This window comes from Phascolarctos cinereus, unplaced genomic scaffold (assembly GCF_003287225.1).
Source record: "Phascolarctos cinereus isolate Bilbo 61053 unplaced genomic scaffold, phaCin_HiC Scaffold_4;HRSCAF=312, whole genome shotgun sequence".
Lineage (NCBI taxonomy): Eukaryota > Metazoa > Chordata > Mammalia > Diprotodontia > Phascolarctidae > Phascolarctos > Phascolarctos cinereus.
This window is the reverse complement of record NW_027555847.1, coordinates 725364473-725376714: the sequence shown is the minus strand read 5'-3', so window position 1 is coordinate 725376714 and position 12242 is coordinate 725364473. Positions and strand designations below refer to the sequence as shown.

The 12242-nt window shown below is 47.4% G+C and overlaps 1 protein-coding gene across 2 annotated transcripts in view; it reads right to left on the bottom strand.

The window, feature by feature from the left end:
* Nucleotides 1-12242, bottom strand: part of UBE2L3 (ubiquitin conjugating enzyme E2 L3) — a 66813-nt gene that overhangs the window by 43910 nt on the left and 10661 nt on the right. Inside the window, exon 1 of one of the 2 annotated variants that reach the window (XM_020996414.2) lies at nt 6904-6989. The exons of the other annotated variant lie outside the window; for it this stretch is intronic. The gene's annotated coding sequence lies outside the window, so the exon portion shown is untranslated. Of the gene's footprint in view, nt 1-6903; nt 6990-12242 lie in introns of those variants that run through there. 2 annotated transcript variants of the gene reach the window in all.

The following is a 12242-nucleotide window of genomic DNA, read 5'->3' as shown; positions in this document are numbered from 1 at the left end:
TATTAAACAGAGCAATACTCTTGATTAGAAAAACTACTTCCTTACTATTTCATAAAAGTTGTGTGTATGGCTCAAAGTGAGAAACACGGGTTAAACTGCCCTCAAAAGCCAAGGACTGTATCTCTCCTGAAAATCTAGTCATTCAAGCACTCGACAGCAGACCCTTGGTGAAGTGTGAGCCAGGCACTGGCAGAGAGACAGACACATGAGGAAGCTCAGCATGGGGTAGCATAAACCCAGCCGCTTTCACCTCCAGGATCAAGTTAAAAACCCTCCGTTAGCTTTTACAGACCTTCAGCGTCTGCTCCTTTCCTTCCTCCCCACCATCTCCTCTGCAATCCCCATGACAGGGACCTTCTTACAAAAGACGCCACATCTCCCAACCAGGGGCATTTTTCTGGCAGTCCCCCCCCCCCTGATTTTCTCCCTCACTGCTGCCTCCAGATTCTCTGGCTCCCTCCAGTCCCAGGTAATGTTCCACATTCTACAAGAAGCCTTTCCGAGTTCTCCTTCATCTACAGGCCCCTCCTCTGAAACCCCCAATGTATGCTGTCTCTATCTTGTTGGCTTGTTGTCCGCCCTTTAGACCGAGAGCTCCTACAGGGAAGGGACGCTGTTTTTTCCTTCTCTCTGTATCTCTAGGGTAAAGCAGCAGGCACAGTGCCTGGCACACAGTAAGGCCCCATGTGGAAATGAAGGGGATAGCCCAGAAAGTCCTTTCATGGCCCACAACACCAGGCAACAGCCCGCTGCTCACTATTCAAAAACTCACAGAAGGCTTGGTCTCCCAGAAAAGCCTCTTTGTTTGGCTACCTTGGTTGTAACACAGGGAAAACACCTTCCCTCCCAAGCCTCCAGGAAGTTCCAGCTGACAAGGGCCATCTCCTCCATTTCAGAGATGCACAAACTGAGGCTCAGAGGCCTGAGAGAATTCCAAATTCTTCAGAAGCTCCTTCTTCTAGAAGAGCTGAGAGACTTGCACAAGGACACGAGGCCTCCAGATCCCCAGCTCTTTCCTTCCACGACCTCACACTGAATCATACAGAGCTGTTCTAAAGAAAATAAGACAGGTCTGCAAGGGAGCTTTGAAAATGCCCAGAAGCCAAAGAGCTCTAAGACGAGGGCAGGGCAGCGCCATGCGGGAACACTCATCCAAACAGAGAAGTGCGAGTGGGAGTGCAGGCTGCCTGGCCTGCCGAAGGGGAGTGCCCCCCAACTGCCCGGCACTTCCTAGCAAGTTTTGGGGCTGAGAAAGACTGTATGAGCTGTGCAGGCCTCGTGCCAGGCACCAGAGGTAGAGACAAAAGGGGAATAAATGGTTCCTGTCCTCAAGCAGCTCCCAGGCCAGCCGGGGGGGACACGGCACATGTGTAACACAGGTATTCAGATGAAACAGCTACAAGGTGATCGGGAAGGCTGACAGGAGATGGGGGTAAAGGGGGGTCAAGAAAGGCTTCAAGAAGGGAGGGATGGTGCTGAAGCTTGATGGAAGGCAGAGGCAAAGATGACAAAATGGCCTGACCCACAGCACACGTCAGAGTAATGGGTGACTGCTGGGGCGGGGATGGGTGGGGGGGGCTTTCAATGCCAGAGACATTTAGCATTGATCTTTGAAGTAACAGGAAGCCAAAGGAGCCTGGTGAGAAGGCTGACACAGTCTGCCCTGTTCTTCAGAAAAGTCACTGGCAGCTGGAAGATGTGTGACGGACACACAGGAATGGCTCTAATGCCTTCTCCGTCAAAAAGTGGTGAAGCCCTGCTGGAGAAGGACGTAATCTGGCAGAGAATCTATTCGAGGAAACTAACCGGCCCACCTGACCACTGGGGCAGTCCCATCCTGTTCCCCCCACACACACACACAGTGACAGACCACTTCCCCCACAATTCCCTTCAACGACCTTGCCAACGATCCAGAGACACTATGGAGAGCAAGCTTTATCTGACAGATGAGGAAACTCAGGCTGAGCAGGGAAGTGCGATGTCAAGGGGTGGCAGGGACCTTTGTGGCCGGAGCTATCCTTCATCTCAGGAGAAGGCTGAGGCACAAAGGGGGTATCATGTGAACACAATGGGGAAGGATCTAATTAACCAGGAGAGAAGACGGTTCAGGTGGGATCAGGGAAATCCAAGGGGTCCTTGTCAGAGAGAGAGAGCCTTGTTCTGTCTGACCAGAGAAGCAGAGCCAGAGACAATGGATGGAAGATGCTAAAAGGCAAATCTGGATTTGACTTAAGGGAAAAGATTGTTACCAATGAGAGCTCCCCCAAAGTGCAACAAGACTGGAATGCCATTTACTGGAGCTCCCCGGACCTCCCAAGCTGGCTAGCCACTTGGGCACGTGCTAAGGAAGGCTCCATTGCCTGGCCCATCCTCATGTTCCTGGCCTGGGTCAGTCTCACCTGGAATAGGTCCTCCCTCCCACACGTGCCCCCTAACATGCTGCTTGGCAAGCCTTGCTCCTCCCTCCCCCATCTCTCAGTCTGTGTCTCGCTCTGTCTAGGTCTTTCTGTCTCTTCCCTCTATCTTCCTCCCCCGCCTTCTCTGTCCCTCTGTGTGTCTGTCTCTCTGTCTCTCTCTCTCTCTCTCACACACACAACACACACACACACACTCTCACACAAATTCACTCTCACACACATCTGTCACCTCTCTTGCTCTCTCTTACACCCACACACATGCTCACACACACACGCACGCATCTGTCACCTTCTCTCTCTCTCTCACACACACACACACACATACATGTCACCTCTCTTGCTCTCTCTCACACACACACACACACACACACCTCTGTCACCTCTTTCTCTCTTACACACACATGCACACGCATCTGTCACCTCTCTTGCTCTCTCTCACATACACTCACTCTCACACATGCATGTCACCTTTTCTCTTTCACATATACACACTCACACATGCATCTGTCACCCTCTCTCTCTCTCTCTCTCTCTCTCTCTCTCTCTCTCTCTCTCACACACACACACACACACACACACACACACACACACACACACACAAATGCATCTTCTCTTCACCTTCTCTCCTCCTCTCCACAGCCTCCCCCTAGTTCAGACTCTCTATATCTGGCCTCCCTGTCTCAAGGCCCTCCTCTTTCTGATCTATTGTCCACACAGCTGCCAAAAGGCTTTTCCTAAGGTCCAGTTCATCACTCCCCCCCTCAAACTGCAGTGGCCTTCTACTACCTCCAGGATCAAACCTTATTTCATTTGATGTTATTACGATAATCTGCATAATTATTAGGTCAGTATTAGAGGCAGACAATTTATAAATAACCAAATACACACATATTGGGGAAAGCAGATGCTCAAAATGTTTTTTACTGTTGGGGGGCACCATCCAGAAAGAGAGCCTGGCCTTGACCAAGCCCTTCATGCACCAGATGAGAACACTGGCAGTGAAGAGAAGTCTGCAGAGGGATGCAGACCCAGGTCTTCAGATTCCAGGTCTAGGTCTCTGACAATATCCCAAGTCAGGGGGACCAGAAAGACAATCAACTCACAGAGAAGCAATCTATGGGCAGGGAAGGACGGCTTAGCAATCACTGCCAGCCTGTGCCTACTTCAAAAGAACCAGGAGGAAAAACACCAGACAACTTTACTCTGGAAACACAAAACTGCTTGTTTGAGACCCAAAGCAGCTGGGACAGCAGTCACTACAGCATGGGGCCTGGAGTCAGGAAGAGCCAAGCTCAGATATGGCCTCAGCACTTGCTAGCTGTGTGATCCTGGGCAAGCCACTTCACCTATGTTTCCCTCAGTTTCCTCCTTTCTACATGAGGATAACAACAGCATCTACATGAGGAAGTTCAGACGGGATACTAAGGATAAAGCACTCTGCTCAGTGCCTGGCACACAGAAGACACTATTCATTCTTTTTTTTGTTGTTTTTTTTTTGCTAGGCAATGGTATCAAGTGTGAGGTGTCTGAGGCTGGATTTGAACTGAGGTCCTCCTGAACCCAGGGCCGGCGCTCTATCCACTGCGCCACCCACCTGCCCCTCTATCAATTCTTAATCCCCATTCCCACCTCCCCCCCCCTTAAGTCCCTCTCTCCAGATCAGAGGTTTCCCAGTGTGATTCTCAAGCACTGTGACCATCACTGGAGTGGATAACAAGGCATGTGGTATGTTCAGCTGAGGAGCCGACTGAGAACGAAGGGGAATTCATTTATTATACAAAGACTAGGGGTTCACCCCAAAGGATAGTGGGAAAGATGGGGAGGTACAGCCAGAGATACGTACACAAGGAGAGGGACTGGGGAAAGGGTTTCTGCTCAAAGCAGGGGCTATGGATGAGGAGAAGAGGAAATCGGGAGAGGCTGGAGGAACAGGCTAGCCCTGGAGAACCCAGAATAAGCAGAGTCTGACGGTGGCCCAAGCTGCCAGTCAGCGTGTGAGGCCAGATCTGATCTCTGGAAGAAGAGCTTTCCTGACTCCAGGCCTGGCGCACTATCCACTGGGGCGTCATGTAACTGGCCAGTTCTTAGCTCAGGCTTAACTTAAGGACAGATTTCAGGGGTTCCAGGAACTTTTAAAAAGATATTGATAACTTTATTCCATAGAATGAGTTTACTTTGTAATCCTATGTATTTTATTTATTCATTTGGAAATATTATTTTGAGGAGTCCCTAGTTCTTGCCAGATTCCCAGGGAGTATATGACATAGAAAAGATCAAGAGCCTCTGTTCCTGGAGATCAGGAAAGGTTTCTCATTGAAAGTGGCACAGGAGCTACCCACTGGGAACTTAGAGAACGCCAGGGGGAAGGGAAGGGTACAAGCATTCTGGAGACACCCACTGTGTGCCATGCATAGTGCTAAGTGCTACCATCTCATCTGATCCAGGCAGTAACAGTAACAAATCTTGATTACAGAGAGTCCTCGAGCTGCCACACATGTGGGTCTCAGGGTCACGTAGTACATCCTGCAGCTGGCCCAGAATCCCCTCTGCCCTCTGCTTGATGAGAGGGAAGCCATCTACTCCATTTGCAGACGGCTCCAATTCTTGCCAAGTTTTCCCATCTATCAAATTAAAGTTTGCCCCTCCCCATAACTCCCACCTTGGACAGCACTTTACACTCCACAAAGTCCTTTCTTCCCAACAATCCTTTGAGGTCAATAACCTATTTTACAGATGAAGAAGCTGAGGCCTGGGGAGGAGTGGCCTGCCCCAGGTTACACAGCTAACCAACTGCTGGAATCAGAATTTGAACTCTGGTTTTCAGAAGCCCAGTCCACTACTCCAGGCTGCCAAACAAAGAATAAGTTTCAACTGACAATAACTTACATTTCAGGTTTTCAGAACAAATACTATCCCCATTTTATTTGGAGAGAAACTGATATGCAGAAAAGTGAAAGTGATTGGCTCAAGGTCACACAGCTCTCATTGGTGGTGCATTCACTAACCACACAGCCTCCTGCATACTTTCAGCACGAAATATAAATAACATATAAATAACAGCTGCCTAGCAATAGCATTTACTGGAACTTCTCAATCATGCCTAACTTCTGTCCCAAAATAAATGGAAATAAAGATGACAGCACTTCTCCGAGTCCAGGCTTGCTGTCCCACGCTCTTGTCTCCCTTGGGAGAGGAGGGGAGTGGGGGTGGGGGCCCCCGGCCCTGTGTTATGGAGCAGAATACTCATGTGACAAATGGTTGGGACCCCAAGCTGCCATGAAGTCAACCACAGGCCTGGCCCTTCCCTACCAAGGTCAAATCCAGCTTGCCTACCGAAGGTGGCCCCTTCCATACAGACGGCTAAGCCAGACTGACTCAACCTCAGGAGAATGACCAACTGACTCTATTTCCAGTAGGAATCCTTTCCTACAAGGGAAAAAAATTCTGGTTCTCTCAGTTTCTTCATCTGCAAAATGGGGATCATAATAGCAGCCCACTTCCCAGGGTTGTTGTGAGGATCAAAGGAGATAATAATTGTAAAGAGCTGTTAACACAATGCCTGGCACACCGTGAGTGCTCTATCAATGTTAGCTATCATTACTGTTATTGTCATTATCACTGTTTCTTTCAAGACCCAGAGGGGACATGACACTTGGGAGCCAGAAGACCTGGGTTTTAGTCATGGCGGCTCTGAGCCTCTGTTTTCTCATGTGTAAATTGAGCATGTGTGCACTGGCCCCACCCTAGACCTCCACTCCTTGATCCTGTCTAGACCCCAGTCTCCCTTGACCAGGTGGTCCAGGTCCCTGGCGTTCCTCCTTCTCTGTTACCTCCCAGTCACCCCAGACTTCCTGGCCATTCCTAAATCCCTCCCACAGACTGCCTGCATGTGAAATCCATCTTGGCCTCCATGAAGGTGCTCAGATTCAGGAAGTCTGGCCAATAGTGCAATCACTAGGAATTTCGCTCACCCAATCAGAGTTCTAATAAACCTTGTCTTTGGCTGGAAAAAAAAAAAGAGTAGGTCTATTATGATCACCATTCCACCTACTTCAGAGGGTTAAGGAGAACTCTAAAGCAGGAGTGTGCCTGTCACTGCCTTGTTCAAACTCTAGTGTTTCCTATTATCTCTAGACTCAACTCTAATAAACAACCTGGCCCCAACTTACTTCCCAGCCCAGGAAAGGGCAGACTCCCATTCTCAGTCGGGCTCCAGAGAATATGACCTTTCCTCTCCCCCCAGTACTGTGAAGGGCAGCCCCAAGCTCCCTCTCCCCAAGGCTCCCCACCTGATCTGCTCACCACACCCAGCGACCTCTCCGCATTTCCCCCTTCCCCACATCTCCCTCACACTATCCCAGCCTGGGGCAGGTGTCTCCCACAGCCTTCCACCTGCTGGTCTGTGGGGCTGGCCTCCAGCCTCTTCCCATCCAATCCATCCCCCCTGAGGGCCTGTCCTAAAGTGTAGGGCTCCCCCTCTACATACCTCTCTCCCTTTAGTGCCCCCTGATAACCTTCAGGATCAAATATAAAATCTTCTGGCTTTTAAAAACTCTTCACAACCTGCCGGCCATGCCCCTGCAACTTCACTTCCCTCCAGGACCCAGCACTGAAGGCCCTCACACAGGACACTGGGCCTCTTCCTGGGCTGGCTCTCCCAGGCTGGAAGGCACACCCTCTTCACTTCCCTTACTGCCTGCAAGACTGAGCTCAAACCCAATCTTCTATAGGAAGCTTTGCCCAGTCCTTTCCCCCCAATCCCCCATGATCAGTACTTCCCTTCGGACACTATTATACAAATATGTATTTATCCAGGCTGCCTCCCCATTAGGGGCCTGAACAGCGTGACTCTTTGTATCTCCAGGGCTTAGAACAGGGCCTGGCATACAGAAAATGCTCAATAAAGGCCAGCTGACTCTCCAGTGCACTGGCCCTTAGACAGTTAGGAAATCTGCAAGTCCAGGAAACCAAAGGAAAGAAATGTGACTGGGTCAAAGCTTCCTGCCCGACAAGACCGGCTTCTCCTGGAGCCCAGAGACTAAAGATTCTTCTTCCATCAGTCAGTAAAGATGGAGGAAATCCTGTGTGAGGTGTAGGGGGCATAAAGACCAAGATGAAACTGCAGCTGACTGTTCACAGTGGAAAGGCAATACGTGCACCCACTAGTGTATAACAGAGCAATGCTGGAAGGTAAGAGGGTGTAGGGAGGCATCTGGAGCTCTGGCAGGGGTGGTGTCTAAGCTGAGGCTAGAAGAACATTAAGCAGGAGCGGGGAGGAGGAGAGGTCACGGGCAAAAGCAGATGGAAAGGCAGGCCCAGCAAAGAAGGAGTGCTTCCTGAGAGGTCCAGCAAGGACTTGGAGACCAAAAGAGGGACAGTGGTAGCACGCAGGTAGAATCACCAGGAGAACCCACAGACAGGGGAAAGGGTACTGGCCTCCAAGGCAGGAGGCTCTGCCACAGAGGGTGGCCTGGGAAAGTCATTTCCCACCTGTGAACCTCAGGGTTTCATCTTGCTGCAACATCCTGCAACTCTATTCTCTGACACCAAAGGATGGCCACACCGAAAAACCACATGAGGGCAGCAGGGTACTGCTGGGAAATAACTGATACTGGGGAAAGTTGGCTGATTCTCATTTAGCACCAACCATAATAAAGGTCACAGTGGCCCAGGTCATCAGCTCTGAGGCTGAGCTCAGTAAAGGGCATGAAATTCCCAGGAGTAAATCACACCAATGAAATCAATGAAATCACAAGTCAGGAGTGCCCCCACCCCCATCATAAATATGTTTATTTATTTTTGTGGGAGCTGGTTTGGGAAGGGCAGCCTGGGTCCCTACTCTGCTGAGAGCTCCCATGTGATGCTGCCCAAATGGCTTAACTTCCCCAGACCTCAGCTTCCTTGTCTATAAAAATAAAGACGGAAGCTGGACTAGATTTTAAATTCTATCATTTCACATTTAATATGACCATACATGCAGCGTCTATATCAGATTGCACGCTGTCTTGGGGAGGGAAGGGAGAAAATTTAGAACTCAAAATCTTATGGAAGTGAATGCTGAAAACTAAAAATAAATAAATAATGTTAAATGTTCTGTCATTTAAATGAGATTAACCATAAGCCTTTTTCCAGGACCTCAAGTTTATAAAGTCCTCTCCTCTCAGCAACCTTCCGAAACAGCTAACAGATGGACTATTAGCCTACTTTACAGATGAGCAAAAAAGGCACCCACCAGTAGTGGATCTGGGTGGCTAATGGGCACCACAGTGCACAGAGAACCAGGCCTGGAGTCGGGAAGACTCATCTTCCTGAGTCCAAATACAGCCTCAGACACTGTGTGACCCTGGGCAAGTCACTTCACTCTGTTCGTCTGTTTCCTCAGCTATAAAATGAGCTGCAGAAGGAAATGGCAAACCACCCCAGTATCTCTGCCAAGATGGAAGATGACAGAGAGAAACCAGGAAGGTGCCATGAGCTCTCTCCCTTTTTTCCTCAGAAACATTAAATCAAGCCTCTAAAAGAATCCTGAGGCAGCTAGGTGGCGCAGTGGATACAGCACTGGCCCTGGAGTCAGAGGACCTGAGTTCAAATCCAGTCAGACACTTAACACTTACTAGCTGTGTGATCCTGGGCAAGTCACTTAACCCCATTGCCTAGTTCCCCCCCTCCAAAAAAAAAAAGAGAATTCTGAAGCAGTGAAATCCATAAAAAGACGTAGTGAAACAATTTTCAAGGCCAAGATAACTTAGGACTTCAGGAAAGATCTGCCTCACTTGGATAAAAGGGGAGCCCAGCCTAGCATAGGCAGTGTCCAGGCAAGCCAGCGGGAGGTCTCAGCCACAGCACAGATCATCAACTGAGGCCCTGCAACTGTGAGGCTCCCAGCTCTAGCACATCAGGCAACCTGCCAGCCCTGGAATCCAGGGCACACCAGACATGACTGGGTCAGGCCACCCTAGTGCGGCGGGCGAGCTGTCAGCACCTAAGACCAGTGGCCAGAAGCTTGGGGCAGTGTTCCCTATAACCCAGAAGCAGAGCACAACTTTTAAAACCGAGCAAAAAGCCAAAAAGAGCCCTGACCATACTATGGCGACAGGGTAGATCCAAACACAAACTGAGAAGGGGTCAATATCAAAAGCCTACATGTAAAGCCTCAAAGGGGAACATAAAGTGCTTTCAAGCCCAAACAGCCCTGTTGGAAGAGCTCAAAAAGGATTTTTAAAAAATCACGTAAGAGAGGTAGAAGACAAACTGGGAAAAGAAATGAGAGGTACATGAGAGAATTAGGGAAAAAAAAGAGTCAACAGCTTGGAAAACGAAACACGAAAGCCGACTGAAGAAAACGCCTTCAAAGATAGAATTGGCCAAACTGGGGGGCGGGAGGGGGGAACACCACACTGAAGAAAACAACTTCTTTAAAAGTAGAACTGGTGGGGCAGCTAGGTGGCACAGTGGATAGAGCACCGGCCCGAAGTCAGGAGGACCTGAGTTCAAATCTGGCCTCAGACACTAGCTGTGCATGCTACGCAAGTCACTTAACCCCAATTACCTCAACAACAACAACAACAACCACAGAAGAGCTGCAATAAAAGCAGAACTGACCAAATGAAAATTATTTAAGAAAATAATTTCTTAAAAATTAAAGTTGGAGGGGCAGCTAGGTGACACAGTGGATAGAGCACTGGCCCTGAAATCTGGAGGACTTGAGTTCGAATCCAGCCTCAGACCAAACACTTGACACTTACTAGCTGTGTGACCCTGGGCAAGTTACTTAACTCCAACTGCCTTAAAAAAAAAAAAAGGAAAAAGGAAAGGAAAAAAAAGAAAAAAATGAAAATTGGGCAAGTGGAAGCTAATGACTCTATGAGACATCAAGAATCAGTCAAACAAAATCAAAAGAATGACAAAATAGAAGAAAATGTAAAATACCTCATTGGAAAAAACAACTGACCTGGAAAACAGATCCGGGAGAGAGAATTTAAGAATTGTTGGACTTACCTGAAAGCCATGATCAACAAAAGAGCCTGGACAGCATCTTTCAAGAAATTACCAAGAAAAACTTCCCGGATATCCTACAACCAGCCCACCCATCACCTCCTGAAAGAGATCCCAAAATGAAAACTCCCAGGAATATTACAGCCAAATTCCAGAACTATCAGGTCAAGAAGAAAATACTATAAGCAGCCAGAAACTAACAATTCAAATATCAGGGAGCCACAGTCAGGATTGCACAGTTTCTACAATAAAAGATCGAAGGGCTTGGAATGATATTCTGGAAGGCAAAAGAACTTGGATTACAACCAAGAATCAACTAGAACAAGAATCAGCAAAAGTGAACATAATCTTTCAGGGGAAAAGATAGACATTCAGTGAAATAGGGGACTTTCAAAACACCAGAGTTGAACAGAAAATTTGATCTTCAAATACAAAACTCAAGAGAATCATGAAAGGTAATCAGAAAAGAAAAAAAAACAACAACATGGTATTTAATAAGTTTAAATTGTTTACATCCCTCCAAGGGAAGATGATACTTGTAACTCTTAAAAACTTGTAACTCTGTTAAAGTAGTTAAAAGGAGTATACTTAAGACAGAGAGTATGACTTTGCTGTGATGATTAAAACAAAAAGATTTTAGCTAATAGGTGAAAAAAAAGGATCATACTGGGAAAACAGGAAAGGGGGAGGCAGAATGAGGTAAATTATATCTCATGAAAAGTCATGAAAGACCTATTACAGTAGAGGGAAAGAAGGGAAGGGGTGAGTATTGTTTGAATCTTACTCTCATCAGATTTGGCTCAAAGAGGAAATAACACACACTCAGTTGGGTACAGAAATCTATCTTACCCTATAGGGAAGTAGGAGAGGAAAGGGGAACGAAAAGGGAAGGGGGGATGATAGAAGGGAGGGCAGCAGTGATCAGAAACAAAACACTGGTGTGGAGGAACAGGGTGAAAGGGGAGAGAAAAGTATAAGGGGGGGAAATAGGATCGAGGGAAATACACAGTTAGTAATCATAACTGTGAATGTGAATGGGATGAACTCTACCATAAAATGAAAAGAAATATAGTGCATTAAAAACCAGAATCCTAAAATATCTTGTTTACAAGAAACACATCTGAAGCAGAAAGACACACACAGAAAGGTTAAAAAGCCTGGAGCAAAATATATTATACTTCAGCTGAAATTTTTTTTAAAAAAAGCAAAGATAGCAATCCTGATCTCAGACAAAACAAAAGCAAAATAGATCTAATTAAAAGAGACAAAGGAAACTACATCTTGCTAAAAAGTATCACAGACAATGAAGTAATATCAATACTAAACATCTATGCGCCAAGTGGTATAACATCCAGATTCTTAGAGGAGAAGTTAAGGGAGTTATGGAAAGAAATAGAGAGCAAAACTATATTAGTGGGGAACCTCAACCTCCCCCTCTCAGAACTAGATAAATCTAACCACAAAACAAAGAAGTTAAGGAAGTGAACAGAATTTTAGAAAAGTTGCATATAGGAGCAGCTAGGTGGCGCAGTGGATAGAGCTCCAGCCTTGGAGTCAGGAGGACCTGAATTCAAATCCGGTCTCAGACACTTGACACTTACTTACTGTGTGACCCTGGGCAAGTGACTTACCCCCGACTGCGTTACCAAAAAGCAAAAGGTCATATGTGATAACCCTCTAGAGAAAACTGAATAGGGATAGAAAGGAATATTCTTTTCCTCGGTGGTACATGGCACCTACACAAAAACTGACTATGTATTAGGGCATAAAAACCTCACAATCAAATGCAGAAAGGCAGAAGTATTAAATGCATCCTTTTCAGATCATGGT